Source organism: Dasypus novemcinctus, chromosome X (assembly GCF_030445035.2).
Source record: "Dasypus novemcinctus isolate mDasNov1 chromosome X, mDasNov1.1.hap2, whole genome shotgun sequence".
Classification (NCBI taxonomy): Eukaryota; Metazoa; Chordata; class Mammalia; order Cingulata; family Dasypodidae; genus Dasypus; species Dasypus novemcinctus.
The window spans coordinates 119,691,582-119,713,598 of NC_080704.1; the positions used below are offsets into that span (position 1 = coordinate 119,691,582).

At 38.1% G+C, this 22,017-nt stretch overlaps 1 protein-coding gene across 2 annotated transcripts in view; it reads left to right on the forward strand.

Moving 5' to 3' along the window:
- PAK3 (p21 (RAC1) activated kinase 3) overlaps positions 1 to 22,017 on the forward strand; it is a 401,520-nt gene that overhangs the window by 33,413 nt on the left and 346,090 nt on the right. The window lies entirely within an intron of this gene.

Sequence of the window (22,017 nt, forward strand, 5' to 3'; positions counted from 1 at the left end):
AATGATATTTTCACTTTCTGTGTGATTATGTCACCAACTGGATATACAGGTTTATTTATTTCATTTTGCTTTTGAATTTTAGGGAATGTTTTTAAAAATTTTTTATTATCTTTTTTTTCAAAGATACACAGATCACACAAAATGTTACATTAAAAAATATAAGAGGTTCCCATATACCCCACTCATCCCACCCCCCACTCCTCCCACACTAACAATTTCTTTCCTTAGTGTGGTATATTCATTGTATTTGATGAATACATTTTGGAGCACTGCTACACAGCATGGATTAGTTTGCATTGTAGTTTACACTCTTTCAAAGTCTGTTTAGTGGGTTATGGCAAGATATATAATGTCCTGCATCTGTTTTAAGGAATGCTTTTAAAAATATTATTTAACAATTATATAGTATACTTACGTGTTTCAAAATTTAAATCTACAGAAAAAGGTATACTCAAAGAGGCCTAGTTTTCATCCATTCCCCTTTATGCTTTCCATTCTCTCCCTCATAGGTAGCTATTTTTATTTTATAATCTATCCATGAATTTTACATATACTCAAATATGTATATATGTATTTATATATTTTGTCTCCTCATGCATATATCACTTATTATTCTCACTGTCCCCCCTTACTTTTTATTTTTTTACTCAATAGCATATCCTGGAAATCATTCCACAATAGTGTATAGAGACATTCTTTATTCCTTTTCAAAGCTGCATAGTTCTTCAATTTATGCATGTACCAATCCTCTATTAATGAAACATATGGGTTGTTTCCAGTCTTAGTTTTGCAAAAAATAAGAAATGTGCATGCCTCTTAATCATAAGCTTTGTTTTTTACTATTGAGTTTTAAGAGTTCTTCATATAGTCTATTTATTAATCCTTAGTGTTATTTTAGTTTTCAGCATGCAAATCCTGTACAACTATTTCATTTTTGAGGGGTTTTAAATGGCATTGTGTTTTTTTAAAATTGATTTTGTAAAAATATTACATTAAAAGAAAATATATGAGGACCCCTTCAACCCCACCACCCCCATTCCACCACTCCCCCCCCCCAGCAACACTCATTCCCATCATCATGACACATCCATTGCATTTGGTAAGTACATCTCTGGGGACCTCTGCACCTCATGGTCAATGGTCCACATCATGGCCCATACTCTCCCCCATTCCATCCAGTGGGCCCTGTGAGGATTTACAATGTCCGGTGATTGCCCCTGAAGCACCATCCAGGGCAGCTCCAAGTCCCTAAGACGCCTCCACATCTCGACTCTTCCTGCCATTCCCCATACCCATTAGCCACCATGTCCACTTTTCCCACTCCAATACCACCTTTTCTCTGTGGACATTGGATTGGTTGTGTCCATTGCACCACTATGTCAAGAGGAGACTCAGATTCCTCATGGATACTGGATGCAATCCTCTCGCTTTCAGTTGTAGGCACTCTAGGCTCCATTTTGTGGTGGTTGTCCTTCTTCAACTCCATCTTAGCTGAGTGAGGTGAGTCCAATAAATCAGATTGTAGGTGCTGGAGTCTGTTGAGGCTCAGGGCCTGGCTATCACATTGTCAGTCCAGAGATTCAGATCCCCTAAATATATCTTAAACCCCGACACCAACTACAACTCCAGCACAGTAGCATGAAAGTCTTAAGAAGAGAGGTCCCATCTGAGTCCAGATTCATCACGCATAAACACCAGCTCCAAAGAAGGGCCATCTGACATGGCAGTTAACCCCATCTGCCATGACCATAGCACCCATGGGCCTCTTTAGCCCTCAAAGGAACCAATACCTGGGGTTGTATCTACTTTATCTCTGTCTTAGACTCTGCTCAGTTGTGCATAAGGGCAATCCTTCTGACAGCCTCCAGACTCTTTTTTAGAGACTCGTAGCCATATAAACTCATTTCTCCTTTCCATTTCCCCCTTACATTAGGTCAAACAGCATTTTAAAGTCATGTTATTTTATGTAGACAGGGATATTCTGCTGATTCACATTGAACCTTCCATTCAAGGTCATTCTCCAGTTGTATCATCAGTTGGTAGTTGATAGTGATCCCTCGGTGCCAGGGAGTCTCATCCCCGGGTGTCATGTGCCACGCTCGGAGGAAGGCATTGCATTTACATGCTGAGTTTGGCTTCGAGACTGGCCACATTTGAGTAACATGAAGGCTGTCAGGAGGAAATTCCCAGGCACAATGCTGCTCTAGGCTTTGTTCTTATTTCAGGCATATCAGCTCACAAGCATAGTCATTAGCGTCAGGGGCTCACTGTTGGACCCTCGTTCCTTCCCGGTCCTTGCTGCTGCACCTGGGAGACTGTCGCTGCTCCCCTAGGGACCACGACAGAGCACCACCGGCCAGGAACCCAGTACCCCCCCAGCTGTAGTTTTTAATTGTTGCCACTATGAGTATATCCAAACATTACCATGCACCCTGGACATATGTCCTGTATAGCTCCCTGTCAGCCATATATCACCTGTCAATAGTATCCTATACCAGTATTCCTCCGTTGCCATTGTTGAACCACTCTGTGATCCAGAACTTCCTGAAAATTGAAGTACAATATAATGTCAGGATCCTTTACTAGCAAAATGGCATATAGCGATGGGTTTAAAGGTTAGATACAGAATACATGTTGACTTGGAAAAAAATCTACATCCTATCTTTTTCTTTTTTTTTTCCCCTAATTATTGAACTTCTCTTAACAAGAGCCCTAGACCACAGCAATTCATATATATAATATACAGCACTCCCACACATCCACTACAAAACCTTTTCCCTTCCACAGCGATACTTATACCCTATTTACATCATATTTACTTAAAGTGATGTACAGAGTCTGAGACAATAGCTTTCAAACAAGGTGACATCTGTGCTTACATTGTGGTGCTTACTTTAGGATACATTTTTCTAATTTTTTAGTTATCCTATGTTTTACATTATGGTTTACATTATCAGTCTGTCGTCTCCTATATGTTATGGTGTAATATTACATGTTTTATATCTATCCTTGTGTACTCTCGCGAAACTCTTCTCTTACCCCCCATTTACCTTGGTTCCACACATTTAACATCCATTTTCCCATCCACCTTGGTGCCCACAGTGACAGCCAACCTCCGTTTCCCGAGGAGCCACGTCCAGAGATAGTTGGAATAGTGTTCAGGGCCTAACTTGCTCAACTGCCCCAATGCCCTGGGAGCCACCCTTTCTCTCGAGAGATACAGTTCCCTCTATTTGATGGCATTAGTCCTCCCCAGGATGTGGGTCCACCCCCACTCTCACTACTTGGGTCTCTACCCAATGGTGCCACTCACTCTGGCAAAATGAGCATTCAGACATTCCTCAGGAGCCCGTCCCGCATCGGACCATCCCCTCCGAGCATTCTAAACAGGTAACCCTCTTAATTATATTTTGATACGATTTTCTCGGCGTTTTACTCTCCACCAACACCTGACACTCTCCTATGTTTGTATGCTACCCCTCCCTCCCCCCACTTTTGGGCAATATTACCCATCCGCCCATCCCCAGCCACCCACCCTCAAACCCGCAAAGCCCCTCCCAAAGACAACCCCTTGCCCCCATTTTATCTCTTCTTTGTGTTCATACTTACCACCAGCTCGTCATAAATTCCACCCCTGCAGACGTCGGCTCTGGGTTTTCCCATGTCCATTGCTAGTATGCAGATACACAATTCATCTTTGTATGAAGATCCTATTCCTTTGATCTTACTAGACTCCGTTATCAGTTCAAGGGACATTTTTGTGGATTCCTTGATATTTTCTTCATAGATGATTATGTCATCTGTAAATACAAACACTTTATTTTCCATTTTGATCTGTATGAACTTTAATCCCTTTATTGCACTGGTTAAAACTTCAAATAATCTGTTGAATAACTGTAGCGAAAGTAGGCATTCTTTCTTTGTTCCCAATCTTAAGGAGAAATCATTGTCTTCAACCATTAATTATGATGTTAGCCATGGGTTTATATGGATAGAACAATTTTATTGAGATATAATCCGCAAACCATATAATTTATCCATTGAAAGTGTACAATTTTATTGCTTTTAGTATATTCAGAGTTGTGCAGTCATCGCCAAAATTTTAGAGCACTTTCATTGTCCCCAAAAGAAACCACGTACCCCTTACATGTCACCACCAATTATCCCATACCATCAGTCTTAGGCAACTACTAATCTAATTTCTGTTTCTATAGATTTGCCTGTTCTAGACATTTCAAATAAATTGAGCCAACTTCTTTCACTTAGCATAATGTTTTCAGGGTTTATGCATATTGTAGCATTTATCAGTTCTTCATTTCTTTTTATGGCTGAATAATATTCCATTGTATGAATTAGCACATTTTAAAAATCTATTTAACCATTGGTGGACATTCGGTTTGTTTCCATTTTGGAGCTATTATGGTTACTCGTTTTTTATTGAGTTGTAATATTCCTTATATATTCTAGATACAAGGCCTTTATCAAATATATGATTTGCAAATATTTCCTCCATTCTGCAGGTTTCCTCATTTACTTAAAGGTGTCCACTGAAACACAAAGTTTTTCTTTTTTTTAATTTTGGTTATGTCTAGTTTATTCTTTTGTTGCTGTGTCAATGCCATATCTAAGAAACCTTTGCCTAATCCAAGGTTCCTAAGACTCATACCTATGTTTTCTTCTAAGAGTTTTAGTTCTTACATCTACATCTTTGATTAATTGAGAGTTAATTTTTGTGTATGGTGTGATATAGGTGTAGGTGTCCAACTTTATTATTTTACATGTGGATGTCTACTTATCCCAGTACCATTTGAGGAAACACTTATTGGTTCCCCACTGATTTGTCTTGACACCTTTGTTGAGAAACAACTGACCAGTTTGTGGACTTTCTAATCCATTCACTCTATGTATATTCTTATGCCTGTACTACACTGTCTTTAACTGTAGCTTTGTAATAACACTCGGAAAATGTGAGTCCTCCAGCTTTGTTCTTTTTCAAGATTTTTTTTTATTAGAGAAGTTGTGAGTTTGCAAGACAATCATGCATAACGTACAGGATTCCCATACCTCACCTCCCCACCAACAGGTTGCATTGCTGCAGAATATTTGTTACAGATGATGAAAGAAGATAAAAATATTACTGCTGACAATAATCTATTTGTTACATTTGATATATTTTTCCCATAAACCACCCATTATTAGCACCATGTGTTTGCATTATATATTTGTTATAGTTCATGAGAGAACATTTTCATATTTGTGCTGTTAACCACCATCTACTTTCCAACTTGGGTTTCACTGTGTTTTATGGTCCTATGCCTTGTACAATCCATCCAAAGTGTACATTCAGTGGCTCTCATTTTCATCAGAGTGCTGTCACCACCTCATTCCATTTTAGAACGTTTCAATTATTCCAAAAGAAAAAATCCCATATGCTGTTATACCCTCCTATTGTTGACCCTTAGCACTGAAATAGTACCTTCTTTGCCACTGATGCAAAAATATTACACTATTACCGTTAACTATAGTCCATATACTATGTTAGTTGTAATTTTCCCATGTACCACCATAGTTGTAATACCTTGTAATAGTGACATACATTTGTTCTAGTTCATAGAAGAACACTCTTGTATTTGTTCTATTAACAACAATCCTTATCCACCACTGATTTCACCATGTTATACAGTCCCTAGATTATTCTCTAGCTTTCTTTCAATTGACATTTATATCCCTAAACTACCCCTTTCAGCCACAATTTCACTTATAAACTAACCATGTTAATTATACTCGTGTAATTTATACTCTATATTTAACTCCATGAGTTTACTCATTGTATTTATTTCATATTAGTGACATAATACAATTTTTGTCCTTTTGTGTCTCACTTATTTCACTCAACAAAATGTCTTCAAGGTGCATCTTCAAGATTCAAAGTTCCTTGTATGTCAATTTCTACATAAAAGGCAGATTGGATTTTGATTTGGATTGTTTTGAATCTGTAAATCAATTTGGAAACTATTACGATCTTAACATTAAGTCTTCCAGTCCATGAACATGGGATGTCTTTCCATTCTTTCAGGACATCTTTAATTTGTTTCAAAAATGTAGTGCATTTTTCATAGTTGAACCCCTCTGTGGTCCAAAAATTATTTAAAAAATGAAACCTAATTAATGTGTATAGAGTTGTTTATACTACTCCACTATTATACAGATGTCTGCAAAGTCTGTAGTGTTATCCCGTTTCATTAAAATATCAGTAATTTGTTCTCTCTTCTCTTTGCCAGTCTTGATAGAGGTTTATCAATTTTCTTGATCTTCTCAAAGAATTACCTCTTTGTTTCAATGATTTTCTTTATTGCTTTTCTGTTTCCAACTTCAATAATTTCTGCTATTATATTCATTAATTCCTTCCTTCTGTTTGCTTTAGGTTTATTGTGTTCTTACAGTTTTTTGAGGTAGGGACTTGATTATTGATATGAGAACTTCCCCCTTTCCAATTATGAATTTAGTGCTATAAATTTCTTTCTCAGCACTGCTTTATCTTGTCTAACAAATTTTGACATGTTCAATTTTCATTTTCATTCTATATAATGTAATTTTATTTCCCTTTGCCCCACGGATTATTTAGTTTGAGTTTATTTTCCAAGTGCTTGGAAATTTTCTTGTTATCTTCCTGTCATCAATTTCTAGTTTAATTCTTTATGGTTGGAGAACACACTATATGTTATTTCAATATTTTAAATTTGTTGGAGTTTGTTTTATGACTAAGGATATAGTCTATCTTGTTATATTTTCCATGGGCACTGGAAAAAATGTATATTCTGTTGTTGGGTGGAGTGTTCTACAAAAGTCTACTCAGTCTTATTGCTTGATGGTCTTATTGGGTTCTTTTATATCCTTGCTGACTTTTTGTCTAGTTGTTCAACAATTGTTGACAAAAAAGTTTTGAAGTCTCCAACTATATTTGTCTATTCCTTTCAATTCATTTCAATTCTATCAGTTTTTGTTTCACATATTTTAGCATTTAGGATTGCTATGTCTTTTTGGTGGATTTTATCATTTTATAATTTTGCCTTTATATAATATTCTTCTCTTTTCTGGTAACTTCCTTTGCTCTAAAGTCTACTTTCTCTGATATTAATACAGTCTCCTCAGCTTTCTTTTGATTAATGCTTGCATGATAAATGTTTTTCTATACTTTTACTTTCTATCTGCCTACATTGTTAATATTTGAAGTGATTTCATGGACTCATATGATTGGGTCATGCTTTTTAATCCACTCTACCAACTTCTGTCTTTTAATTGGTTAGATTGTTTACATTTAATATAATTATTGATATGTTAGCACTTAAGTGTGAAATTTTATTTTATTTTTCTCTTCTTCTTTTTCTAGTCCCTGCCATCCTGTATGTTATTTTAACATTTGTTAGATGTCCATTTTGAGTTATCTATAGTCACTTTGAGTATGTCTCTTTGTATAGCTTTACTAGTGGTTGTTCTAAGTATTACTATATATTATACTTTTCACAGTCCACTGGTATCAGTATTTTACCAGTTCAAGTGAAGTTTAAAAACTTTACTTCCCTTTATATCCCTTACCATTCCCTATTTAAAATAGAATTGCCTTAAATATTTCCTTACATACACGAGAACCACATCATATTTTTATAAATTTTGCTTCAAACCTCGGACATAAATTTCAAAACTCAAGAGGAGAAAGAAAAGGCTATTGTATTTACCGATATTTTGCTTATCATGTTCTTTCTTCCTTCATGATATTCCTAGGGTCCTTCATTTATTATTTCCTTTCTGTTTAGGGAACTTTCTTTAGCCATAGTTTTAGAAAATGTCTGCTGGTGACAAGTTATAGTAGTTTCCCTTCATCTGAGAAAGATTTTATTTCCCCTACATTTATACAGAATACTTTTACTGGACATAGAATTCTGGATTTACAGTTATTTCCTTTCAGCACCTGAAAGATATTGTGTCAACCTTCTTCTGACCAACATCATATCTAATGAGAAATCTGCTGTCATTCTAATTGTTTACCCCAATAAATAAGGTGCCATTTTCTCTGACTGCTTTCAAGCTTTTTCCTTTGTCTTTAGTTTTCAAAAATTTGACTATGATGCATCTTAGTGTGGTGGTTTGAAAGTATTTTATGAATCCCAAAAAGAGAAAGATTATGTTTGTGAGCTAATCCATTGCTATGGGTGTGAGACCTTTTCAATTGGACTACACCAGTGAGGCATGACTCAGGTTGAATTTCTGCACTCTTGCTGTGTCTGATAAAAATAGTGTTTGATAAAAACAGACACAGGAAAGGGAAGTCACCATTTTTTATCCTGCCATGTGAAGGAAGATTAGAGCACTGTTTAAGCATGAAGTCCACAAGAGGCCGTGTCCACAGAACAAATGAAGAGACAAAGATCCCTTCTGTATGCCTGATAACTTACAACTGAGCTTGGGAAGAAAGCGGAGCAGTGGAGACTGATAGAGGAAGCGTGGAAAGAGACAAGCCTTATGCCTGGTTGCTCCAACTTAATTCTAGGAACTGGACTCTGAGAGGAGGTGATCCTGAAGGGGAAGGCTGAGACCTTGGCATGGATCTGCAGCCATCTTGCTTTGTCGCATGCTGGAACAACGGGATCAACAGTAGCTGACTTTGGTGAGAAAGAACCTCTCGTGAGCCTTGGTTTGGATTCTCGTGGCCTTGGAACTATAGGCTTTAAGCCCAAATAAATATGTTGATAAAAGCCAACCCATTTCTAGCTTTGTATCAGCAGCCCTTTGGCAAATTAAAACACTTAGTATGGATTTACTTGGGTTTGCTCTATTAGGGGATCACTCAACTCTTTACAACTATAGGTTTATATCTTTTGACAGATTTGGGAAATTTTCAGTCCCACCTTCTTTCTCTTCTGGGACACTGAAGACATAAATATTAGTTATATTCCCACAGGTCTCTGAGTTTCTGTTCAATTTATTTAAGTCTATTTTCTCTCTGCTGCTCAGCTTAGGTAATTCCTATTGTTATACAGGTTCACTAATTTTTCCTTTGTTCTCTACATTCTGCTATTGAGTAAAACCTTTGTGTATTTTATTTTGTGTATTTTATTTTAGCTATTGTGTTTTTCAATATTGAAATTTCCATTTCATTCATCTTTATATCTTTTATTCTGTGAGACTTTTTCTTACTTCATTTGTTTCAAGTGTGTTCAAAATTGTTTATTGAAACATTCTCATGATGGCTACTTTAAATTTGTTAGATAATTACAATTTTTGCCATCTCAGTATTGGTGCCTATTGATTGTCTTACCTCATTTAAGTTCAGATTTTCCTGGTTTCTGGTATGAAAAGTGAATTTTTATTAAAAAGTGAATATTTTGGGTATTATGTTGTGAATCTCTGGATCTTATTTATAATTCTTGTTTTAGCAGGAATCTTCTTAAGCCAACCCCACTGTGGTAGAATGGTACCACCCTGTTCCTGCCAGATAAGGATAGAGGTCTTTTTTTAGGTTGACCCTTTTCTATTGAAAGCATGATTTCTTGGATCTTTGATTTTGTCTGCACCCATTAGCATAATCAGGTTTCTGGCTTCTTCCACACAGTCTAGGACATATGAGGTATGATGGTTTTGAGCTATGTACCTCAGAAAAGCATGTCCTTAACTTACTCCATTCCTATAGTTGTGAACCCATTTTATGTGGCACATTTTGATGAAGTTACTTTATGTAATGTATAGCCAACTCAATCAGGATGGGTCTTTTATAAACAGAATGAAATTCTGGAGTCCTTTATAAGCAGAATGAAACTCAGACAGATAGAGAGAAAGCATTTGAAGAAAATAATGGAACCCAGAAGAAAAGGGATAGGCCAGGTGAGGCCACCATGTGCATTGTCATGCAACAGAGAAGCCTAGAACCAAGGATCACCAGCAACCAACTCCATAATGCCAGTCTTCAAGAAGAAAGCATTGCTTTGATTTGGAGTTTTTCCTACCCTCAATACCATGAACTAATAAATTTCCATTGTTTAAGCCAATCCATTGCATGATATTTGCTTGAGCAACCAAGGAAACTAAAATATGAGGCAAAAAGAAAACCCTAAGAACTCACTATGATGTCATTCCTCAGTTACTAAGGTCCTTCTTCGGTCTGCTGTCTTTTTTACCTTTTCAAAAATTTCTTATGTTTCTTTCATATATAATGTGCAGACTTTTTAGCTGTATTTAGCAGAAGGAATAGAAAAACATATGTCTAATCTGTATTTCTGTAATCAATGCACATAGGCCAAAAAGTTTTGTCCTTGGCATATATGTAAATATTTAAATTAGAGTACTTGCCCATGATACGAATAACCTCATTTGGAAATGTAATCATTTGAAGATTGATAAGAAAAAAAACCCTAAGTTATAATAATTTATGTCTCTTTTATAAATTTTGGGTTAATAGTGTAAGAAAATATTCACAATTTTTCATGTTATATCCATTTCACTACCAAGGTTGGTAATTTATTACCTCATATGCAATGGTAACATAATGACTGATTTGTTCACAAAGTTTTACTAATATCATTGAGTGGCATCATGGCATTTTGTATCACGCATTTATATAAATAAATCAAGGCTAATAAAGGTATATACCTAAAGAAAAGACTGATAAGTAAATGATACAAGTAACCTGTGCTCCAAGAATTCAAAGGAGGGTAGAACTTGGGGACTGCATTAACCTGAGGTTGAAAATGCCTTTTTATATGAAACGCACACTGAAGTTTTTAGGAATATCATAATATATGTCCCTTACTCTCAAATCTTTCAGAAAAATCTAGGTGTGTATATATAAATTTGTATAGCAAGAGCGGGAGAGAAATGATGAAGCAAATGTAAAATGTTAAAATTTGGAGAATCTGAGTGAAGGATATAAGGGAATTATTTATGCTATTTTTTAAATTTATGTTTTTCTTTATTAGAGAAGTTGTGGGTTTACAGAAAAATCATGCATAAAATACAGGATTTTCGTATACCACCTCACCACCAACACCTTGCACTGGTTTGTTACAATTCGTGACAGCACATTTTTGTAAGTGTACTAGTGGCTAAAGTCCATGGTTTACCTCAGGGTTCACTGTGTAGTGCAGTTCCATGGATATTTATACTATTTTTTAAAGTTTTTCTGGAAGTCTGAAATTAATTTTAAAAATCAAGTTAAAAAAGGAAAGACAGGAAAAGAAGTCACAGAGATGCTCTCCTAACATCTTGGAAGGAAGTAAACATCCATGTTATGAGCTGCGTGTGCACATCTTAAGGAACTGTGGACACCTTTGAAGAGCAGAGAGGGGTTCCAGGCCATTACACAGCAAGAAATTGGAGCTATAATTATTATTGATTGATAATTCCTTTCAAGTGCTTGTCTGCATTTGGCTACCCTCTCCTAAAAGTCCTTGCACACTTCAGATTACTTTGATTTGCCAGCTGGAATGAAACAAGGCTGCCATAGCATGGCACCTTTTGGTTATGGAGAGCAGGTCCACAGCCTGCCACTGAAAAGGGTGGACTCTTTTGTTCTTCTGGCAATATGAGCAGATTTTAGGGGGAAAGCACAAGGGGCTCTCAGTAGTACAAGTCTGAACTAGGATTGATGGAGAAAGAGCAGGCCCCAGAGACTCATCTGGATCACCATGAGTGAGTCATTCCTCAGAACCCTTCCCTAGGCCTTAATGGGAAACTTGGATCTTTGGAGGAGGGAGGCTAGCATGATCCAATGTGAAGGATGAGTTCTGTATGCAAGGAAACAATTTAGATTAATGAATAGCATTTTGGTGCCTAGGTCATTTTATATATGCCCAGAGAAGCAGTGGGCTGGTTCTAAGGGAAGGTGGTCAGGAATAAGGAGATCTGGTTGCTTCTGTTGACATCAGTTACACATACAAAAGATCCATATCTGGGTGCAACACTTCTAGCTTAGTTTTTTCCTCTTCCTGAGGCACTGATCAATCTGTAGTCCTCTGCTACTAGTTGTAAATTCAATCAAAGAGATCATAGTGACCTTAAAATTTCCTGATTCTTTTTTTCCCCTAGTCAACTTTACTTTCTTGAATTTCTCAGTGCTTGGCTCATTTTCCCACTCACTTGATTTTGTTCAGTGCTCAAAGTACCTCTTTCCTCTACTGAGAGGAGGCTTTGGGTAAAGTGATGGAGTCCTCAGCTGCTTGGGAGCATTAGACAAAAACTTTCTGTCTTGGATACAGGCATACTCCCCCAAAGTGGAAGGTTTTTGGGTTTTGACAAAATCAATCTCACAGGGGGACATTTAGAAATGGCATGTGTGTATATGGGTGGGAGAAAGGATGGGGGGAGGGAGAGAGAGACAGAGGGAAGGAGGAAAGGAGAGAGGGGGGAAGAGAGGAGAGAGAGTATATGAGAGAATTCTGTAATTAAGTGAGGACTTGAGAATTTAGTAGATTGGTAGAGAAACTGGTAGGAAAAAACTGAAATCATTATTTCATTTCAGGCCAAAGGAAGTATAGAAAGGAACCTACTGAGGCAAAGATTAGTATCAGGGATTATCAATTTTTCAGAGACCCTTTTAATAAAGTGCTTTGATATCTTCAGTGAGAAGGAGCTTATAATACAGGGACTGGTATCTTTTGTTTAGATGGGCAGCTGGAGTTGATGAATGCTATCAAAAGCAGGACTTGTGATTTTTCTCCTACAAGTACATTCCTCTTCCAGGTAATCCCTTTCAGTAAATGCAATAATGGCACTACCTCTCACTTGGCTGCTTAATTCAAACACTGACTTGTTATCTTGCATTCTTCTCATTTCCTCACTTTACAACCTGGTCATCAACCAATCCTGTTGACCTACCTTCAAAATATATCCTGAATTTGACCATTTCTTACCAACTCCTCAGTGATTGTTTAGTGTGGGCCACTATCATCTCTTTCCTGGGCATCTTGCTTCCACTTTTGCTCCCTTACCAGGGCTGTCATGCATAGATGTTCAAGTTGTATATTACACAAGGGTACCAGAGCTATGAGTGTGCCATTTATAGCATAGACATACTCACTTATAGAAGAGTGTGCAGATGGGTTCAAATATTCTGGGTTCTTTGGCTCCAAATAGGAGAGATAGTGGAAGAGACACTGCTCCTAAATAAACCAGTACCAGTACACATGGCCTTGCATATGCTCAGGAGAGCACAAAAACTCACATAAATGCACACATACGATGGCATGCACAAATGCATCAGGCCCTTCCAAAGTCCCAGGCATCCCCTGGACCAATTTCCCTCACCCACAGCCTACTGCTCTCAAAAGCTGGAGTCCCATCCCTCCCATCCTGTTGCCTCATCTGGGGGGTGGAATAGTGGGGTGCATATGATGGTGTGCATATTCCAGTGACCAAGAAGGCATAAGTGAGAAGAATGTAGGTGTGTGAGTGCACATTGCCAAGGCTGCCTGCTACCTACCAGTGCTCTGGCAAACTCCTTTGGACAGGACTTACAATTGCTCAGGTTGTACAATCAAAGATTAAACTATTTTTTTTTTCTTTTTCCATTTGAAGAAGGGGAGTTTGTTTGTAATTCATACAAACACACTGTATCAGCCAGTGCCAGCTCTGCACCCAATAATCTCTACTCCACATAACAATCAGCAAGAACGTTAACAAACGTGAGTATATTGATCCTTAGCTTAAAACTTTCCATTTATTTTCCTATGTTAGGATAAAGACCAAACATCCTACCTGGACAATAAAGGTTGACTGATTTGGTCCCTGCCTTCCTCTGCAGCCTCATCTTCTACCATCCTCTCTCATGCAAGCCCAACCACAACCACACTGACTTTCTGTCCCTCCAGCACACCAAGCTCATTCCTCTCATTCATTTTATTTATTGTCTATCCAAATGCTCTCTTCTAGAGTGTTAATTCTATTAAGTGGGGACTTTATTTTGTTTATCCTTATGTCTTCATCACCTTGCATAGTGTCTAGCATAGAATAGGTGGTCAGTAAATATTTGCAAACCGAATAAATCAATCAACAGGAAAATGGGCGATTTTGACCCATCCAAGTGGCTCTAAGGTGAACCTCAGCTCAACTCCGTCTTTCGTGTGCTTTCAGATCTTCCAGTGAAATAAGATGGCCAGAAAATGCAGGCTGTTAAGTATCAGAAAGCTGAAAGACCGGTTTGGCCAGGAGGAATAATAACCAGCATAACCAACCAATATTGTGAGATTAGCACATGCTAGGCATTGCTTTAGGCACTTTATTTATTTGATCTCCACAGTAACCTGATGAGGTAGATCCTCACTTATCCCCTTTGACGACGAGGACACTGAGACCCAGGAGATTCAGTAACTTGGATTCAAACACACTTTGACTTCAATCTCTCTAGAGTACTACAGATGAGTGCAAATATTCTCATTTCTTCTGGTCTCTTTTTTAAAACGCTTTGGAAGAATTTCATCTGTGCAATCTCATTCATCTTGAATCCAACCCTCAAAAACAGGTAGGAGAGGAGCATGGGCTATATTGGTGAGCAGCAGCCAGGTGGTCTAGTTAGCATTCCCTCAGGGAAGAAGACACTTAAATGACTAACAACACAAAATAAAAAGCTGAGATATTTTGTACATTCTTGATATTGAAATCTATAAAGCCATCAAATCCTAAACCAGCTTCATCAAACTAAAAGGGAGTTACAGCCACAAAGCAAATTTAATACCTATTCAAATTTTTCTAACATCAAAATATAGTGCTTCCACTATCGTGAGAATGGCATTAGCTTGAAGCTCTGCAGGTCTTAAATCTCAGCTATTACAGGGCTGGATTGCATCTGCCACCCTCACATGGGAAAAGAAATTGACACATGGGGAAGAGCAAATTAACTAGTTGGATTTACAGCCCCTACCATGCATAAATATAATGAAAAATGAAGCAAAATAAGGAAAAGGAAGTACAATCCTATCATCTTTAAAGTATTACCATGCTCATGGACATGAAAATATTTCTTCTTTATATTACTTTTGTGACCCCATTTAACAACAGTTTTTTATAACACAATTTGAAGTCAGTTTGCACTTTTATGCTCTGAGCCTGAATCACAACCAGAGAAGGGACCTAATAGACCATCTAGTGCGACCATAGATTTATACATGGGGAGACTGAGGCCAAGAGAAAAGAGATTTTTTTTTTCATTTTTTACCAGGGGTGTGCATGTGTATGAGCATGCCTGTATCATCTGGGAGGTTTGCCTTGGGATCTGTTAAGTAAAGGGGAGAGGAGAAATGACCTGAATTGTGGAGGGGAAGGGGTGAAGAAAATTGTTAGATTCGATACAATATTTAATAAATAGCTACTCATTTGTAGCCACTGATTCATCTTCTAGGCCTAAGTTTTCTTCCCAAGACTGTGAAGTCAGAAGACAATAATTAGTCTGGAGTACATAACAAAGTCTGTGGATTAACAAAGCCTCCTGTCTCATCCATCTTCTACTACCTGCTCTTTAGCCATTGCTTTGAAATGTACACACTGCAAACAACATCCCTCTCTGTGGAGGAAACAGAGGGAATGTTCTCAACGGATGCAGGGCCTCAGTCAAGGAGGCTAAATGGGGGCCATACGACCCTCCGATCCCTTTCTACTATCATGAAGCTTGGTCCAATCCACCACCTAGGATTTCTATGAGGTCTCAACATTTTGCTGGGCAGAGACTTCCAAAGGCTGCTTCCACAGTGACTGGTAACATTTAACCTGAGTGGAAAGGATCCTTTCACCATAGAATTCATTATTTTCTTTAAAACACTGTGGAGACATTTTTGGGAACTTGAGTTGTCCTAAATGATATTGCAGGGTCAGATGCTGGACTTTATATAACCTGCCATAACCCACTGAATGCACTGGAGGAGAGTGTGAACTACAGGGTAAACTATTATCTATGTGGTGCAGCAGTGCTCCAAGATGTGTTTGCCAAGTGCGATGAGTGCACCACAATGATGGGGGAGGTTACTGGTGTGGAAGGAGTGTGGGGGGGTGGGGGGTATACAGGAACCTCGTATATTTTTTAATGTAACTTTTTTTGTTATGTATATATCTTTAAAAAATACAATTTACAGAAATGAGTGGGGTATATAGGAACCTCTTATGTTTTTAGGGCTTTTTGTTTGCTTTAAGATTTATTTATTTTTATTTATTTCTCTCCCCTTCCCCCCCTACCCCGGTTGTCTGTTCTCTGTGTCTATTTGCTGCGTCTTCTTTGTCCGCTTCTGTTGTTGTCAGTGGCACGGGAATCTGTGTTTCTTTTTGTTGCGTCATCTTGCTGCGTCAGCTCTCTGTGTGTGCGGTGCCATTCTTGGGCAGGCTGCACTTTCTTTCCCGCTGGGTGGCTCTCCCTACGGGGCACACTCCTTGCACTTGGGGCTCCCCTATGCAGGGACACCCCTGCGTGGCAGGGCACTCCTTGTGCGCATCAGCACTGCACTTGGGCCAGCTCCACGTGGGTCAAGAAGGCCCAGGGTTTGAACTGTGGACCTCACATGTGATAGATGGACGCCCTATCCACTGGGCCAAGTCCGCTTCCCCGTATGTTTTTTTTTTTTTATGTTTTTTAATGTAACATTCTTTGTGATCTATTAAGTTTAATTTTAAAAGTGTAAAAAAAAAAAACACTGTGGAGAGCTTTTCATAAATTGCATAGTAAAAATAGAAATACAACCAGTCCTCAGTACAACCCCACGTAGGTTGGGGCAACCTGTCCTTCGGGCAGTGTGTGTGCAGAGCATGCTTGTTACCAAACTTAGTGATAAATCCTGTGGTGAGAGAAGCAGAAAGCAAGCCATCTCTTAAGAGAGATATGAAATGGGGTAGGGATCTGGGACCTCTGAAGCAAGCCATCCCAACTGCAGTATTAGACTTTGCCTGTGGGAGTCAGAGTAGTGAAGTTTTGTTGTGAACTTGCTGTGGGACCTTAGGCAACTCACTTCCCTTCTTTAAGCCTCTTTTTTTTTCATCTGGCCCATTTGCCTCATGGGATAGATAAAAGATATAAATGTGGAGAAATAGATGTGCATATACTTTGGCAACAGCAAAACTTGATATAAGTGCAAAGTATTATTTTTGTTGTTGTTATGTCTTTCTCCTTCCCTCTAGAGGTTGGGCCATTTTGGTATATGATCCAGAATTTGAATTAATATATAATACTCCAGGACAGATCACAGATCTCTGGGAATGCAGAGAGGAGAGGTGTAGGGGTGCCATTCAGGGAACAGCCCTGGGCTCATACAGACCCCTCCATGAATCACCGCTCTGACTCTCATCCCCTCTGGGTATTTCCATTGGCAGCTTATCAAATCTCTCTGAGCCTCAGTTTCTTCCTGTATAAAATAGGATGGTTGTGAGGATTTAAGAGAGATAACAAATGGAAAGCTCTTAAGCTGGCAGCACTGACAAGTAGAAAGCATTTGATAATAAATAGTGAGGTTGTTATTTGCTTCTATGCACTGAGGAGAACTGTGATTCCTGTATAACAGTGAAGGTCTGGTCCTTGTTAAAAAGTACAGATTCCTAGGCCTCACCTTGAAGAAATACTGATTTCATAAATTTGGAGTGGAGTACTGCTGATCGTTACCCATTAGTCAGGGAATCAATTCCTTTGGTAGTGACCAGCATTAAAAAATAAAAGGTAATGGAATAGGAAATTAACAGTGTACACTGTACTTAGTAAAGGTAAGTACTACCTCATGAAATATTTGCTGTCACATATAAACATATGCATATATATGTGTGTATATGTATTTCAGTACTATATGCTATGTATATAGTATATATGTCCAGTGTACTCCCTATCTGTCAGTCCCAGTGGAAAAACTTTGAAATACATTAGAGGATACTGCCTTTCATTTGGGGAAAATGACATCCAAAGAAATAACTTGTCAAGTCCCAAACATAGTAAGAAAATACCAATAAGAACATGGAGTAAGATTCATTTCTCCTGAAGACAGTTAGGGCAAAGATGGGTATCCTTGGCATCCCTCAATTCATCCTCTAGGCCCAAGTTTTCTCCCCAAGACTGTGAAGTCTGAAGTCAATTTTTAATCCAGAATATATAACAAAGTCTGTGGAATAACTAAGTCTCTTGTACCATCTATCTTCTACTACCTGCTCTTTAGCCATTGCATTGATCATCATCTCTTCTATAAGTAGAACAAATGGTGAAACGAATGAAGCTGAAAGTAGAGTCAGTCCATTTCCCTACTCCCTTTGTATTTCTCAGATGGTAGAACTGTTTGGAAAGATTGTAGCATTTAGTGGGTAAAAATGAGGCTTGGAGCTCCTGGTGCATCACCAGCATCTTCATTCTCTTGTCCCGTATCCTCAGTGTGTGGTCCTCATCTGACCTGAACAAGAATTACTGACTCTACCCCAGATCTATGAATTTGAATCTGGTAGTGGGACCAGGACATCTTTATTTCTAAAATTCTGAGGTACCTAAAATTTTTTAGCAGTATATAGCCAGGATCATGTCTACTTTTTCAGCCCAGAGTCTCTAAGTTAGACATCAAATCTATCCCTGCCAAAATTATCTAGAACAGAAACAACAAGAAACCTTTAATAACCCAAATGGTTGCTATGCATATTATGATGTAGAGAAACAAGCAATGAAATAGTTTTCAGCAGATTGGGGGTCTTGTTCCTGATTCAGCAACTGACTTGCCAAGAAACCCTGGGTAAAGGGAATTGACCTTTCTGAATTGGTTCCCTTAGCTGTAAAAGGAAAGAAAATTAAAATGCTGCCCTTACCTCCCAGATTTGCAATGAGGGTAACATGAGAATGAAGGAAAGAATTTTTAGAAGTATCAAGCATTACACAGTTGCAAAAATTTTTATTCGGCTCATAAATATTGTCATAACAAGAATCTGGGGTGTCCTCTGAATCCCCTTAGAAGGACTCAATTCTGATTAGTAGAGCTTTGTCCAGTATATATTTTGAAATCTCTGAAAATTGGGCAAATCAGTTAACGAGAATCTTTAGTAAACAATATAATCCCATCCCTCTATTATGCTGGATACATGCAGATTTATAATAAATGTGAGATAGAGAAAAAGCTTACACTAAGGGGAGAAATTCACCTTGAAAGCCTTATTTCAAAGGCCACGCCTCTCTAGGAATTCTAATCACTTCCTCATTCATTCACGTATGTTCAACAAACAAATTTGGTGCTGCCCACCACCCCACTTCCTCCCAACCTCCACAAACCCCACCCTCTGAAAGGATCTTAAGGGTCCAAGAGTTATTTGCTGCAAAATTCTCCCAGGCTTGGTCAATCCTAACATGCTTGCAGAAAGTAGGACTCACATGAAAGGGTTTTAGGGTTGCTCTTTATCCTGATTAATCTTTTTTTCAGGTGTTTTTCTTTTTTTTAAGTCTCCATACCTCTCACCACTGCGAATCATAACAAATTGTTTGGACGAGCAAGTTTTATTACCCTACGCAAAGCCCACACTAACCAAAAAACAAGTAAAGGCCCCCAAAACACAGATAACTTTCTGTCTAATGAGGTTGGTGCAATTAGGCTGATACCTGTAGCAATACCCCTAACCTGCCTTTACATCTTAGGCCAGAACCAATAGAAAGAGGAAAAATGGATCAGACTCCATGCTCTTATTGGTCATTTCTTACCTGGTCTGGGACTTAACATTATTTCTTTGGATGTCAGTTTCCCTAAATGATAGATAATATCCTCTAGTGTACTTCAAACTTTTTAAACCATGACCTAAATACACTAAACGTACATATTATGTATGGCATATAGAACTGAAGTACGGATATACACACATATATGTATACATATATATATGTATATATATGACAACAAACATTTCATGAAGCAATACTTACTTTACTATATGCAATGCACACTGTTAATTCCCTATTCCATTACCTTTTATTTTTAATTTTGATCACTACTCACTAAATAGATTTCCTGAATATCAGGTAGTAATCAGTATGGCCTTACTGATTTGATTTTGGAATTTTTGCTTACAAAATGACGAGACAATAAATTCCTATTGTTTAAGCAACCAATCTGGGGTATTTGTCATAGCAGCCCTGGCAAACTGAGACAAAAGTTTTATATTATTTTGTGATGGCTGTTGTTTTTATGTTTATCAACAGGATACAACTGAGTTAGCAATTATAGTTGGTTATGGTGTGATGAAAGGTTCTAGAATTAGATAGTGGTAATGGTTGTACCACCTTGGTGAATAAACTAAAAACAACTGAATTGCATACTTTAAAAGGGTGAATTTTGTGCTGTGAGAATTACATTTCAATAAAAAATAAACAATTGTAGCTGGCATGTAATGTGTGACTAGCTGTTGGTAGATGCTATGTTAAACTTGTCACATTACAGTATCTCACTTAATCATCAAGACAGATCTATGAGGCAGATAGTGTTATATCTATTTTACAGATGAAAATCCTAAGAATCTGAGTATTTGACTAACTTGTTCAAGGTCACTTGTCCAAGGTCCAAGGCTTGTCTGATTCCACGACCACAACCAATGGAATTATTTCCCTCCATACATTGTTAAAAAAATTCTGTTAATTCTAACTCATTATTTATAGAATCCCTCTCCTTCTTATCCTGCCTGCTACCACCACCACCATAGTTCTGCTACAGTCATCTATAATCTAGATCACTACCAGAGCCTCCTAACTGGTCTCTCCTACCACCACTATCTACCTATCCATTTTTGTTCCTCTATAATCCATCACCCACAAAGCCAAAGTGACCTTACTAAAGTATATGTGTAATCATGTCCTTCTTTGGCTCAAAGTCTTCTAGTACTCCCCATTGCCTAGGGTATTGTCCACAACTCCTATCATGACATTTAAAATCCTCCACCATCTTGCCACAACTGTCTTTCCAGTTTTCTCTTCTACAGCTCCACTGGTAGAGATAAATTCCAAAATGCCCATGTACTACTGCACCAGCCATACCAAGCTACTTTTTTCCTAGGAATGTTGTGCTCTTTCTTCCACAGTATTCTCCTAATGCTTTTACATATTTTGAATATCCTACTTTCCTCTTCCTGGCAACCCAATTGTCATTTACTTTTTTTGCTCAGAGCTTCTCAAGTATCAATGTGCATACAAATTACCTGGGGATGTTGTTAAAGGGCACACAGGAAATTCACCATTTCAAATAGATCCCAGGTAATGTCCATGCAGCTAGTCAAAGGACAACATATGAGTAGCAAGTATTGGGTAATAATAATATGCTTATACCTAACCCAATTTGTTGATATTCCAACTTTAAACAGTATCTACTGACAACCCTTGGTATGAGAAGGGAGACATTAACTCACTTATGTAACCCCCATCCATGTACTACCCTCCTCTCCTTCTCCTAGTGTTGTATATTTACTTCATCATTTGAGACTTTTTTGTTGATTTTGTGAAATCAAATAGTTAAACTTAAATATCTGTTTAAATTAATATCAATCTACATCAGTGTCTTTTTGACTCCTCACTTGGTGTGTCTAGGATATTAGCACCCCTAACTTTTGACCTGTTTCTCTTTGCCCAAGAAGGAGCCACATGGTCCGTCTAAATGGTGCACCCACTACCAGGCTCCAGTCAATTGTAGCCTATGGAGAACCAATTTGTGACCTCTGGCATAGAGCTTAAGAATGTTAGGGCCTTGAGAAGCCTTGTACATTGATATCTTTAGAGAAGTTGGGTACCTTCCTCTCTGTCAAACAGCTAGGTCGTAGCAGAATTGCAACTTGAACCCAGATACCTTGCCTCCTAGTTGACACTCACATTCACCATTCTGCCTGCTGGGCTGCTTGCCTTCTGCTGAAGGTTGAGCGGATCTGTCCTATGTAGAGGATTGTGTTCAGTCCACTTTCACAACCTCCCAAAGAATAAAACAGAGTCTTCATCACCCATCTGATAAACCCCAGGCACTTCTCACCATGGAGTATATGAACTTATTTGCCTTCCCTATCTCAACT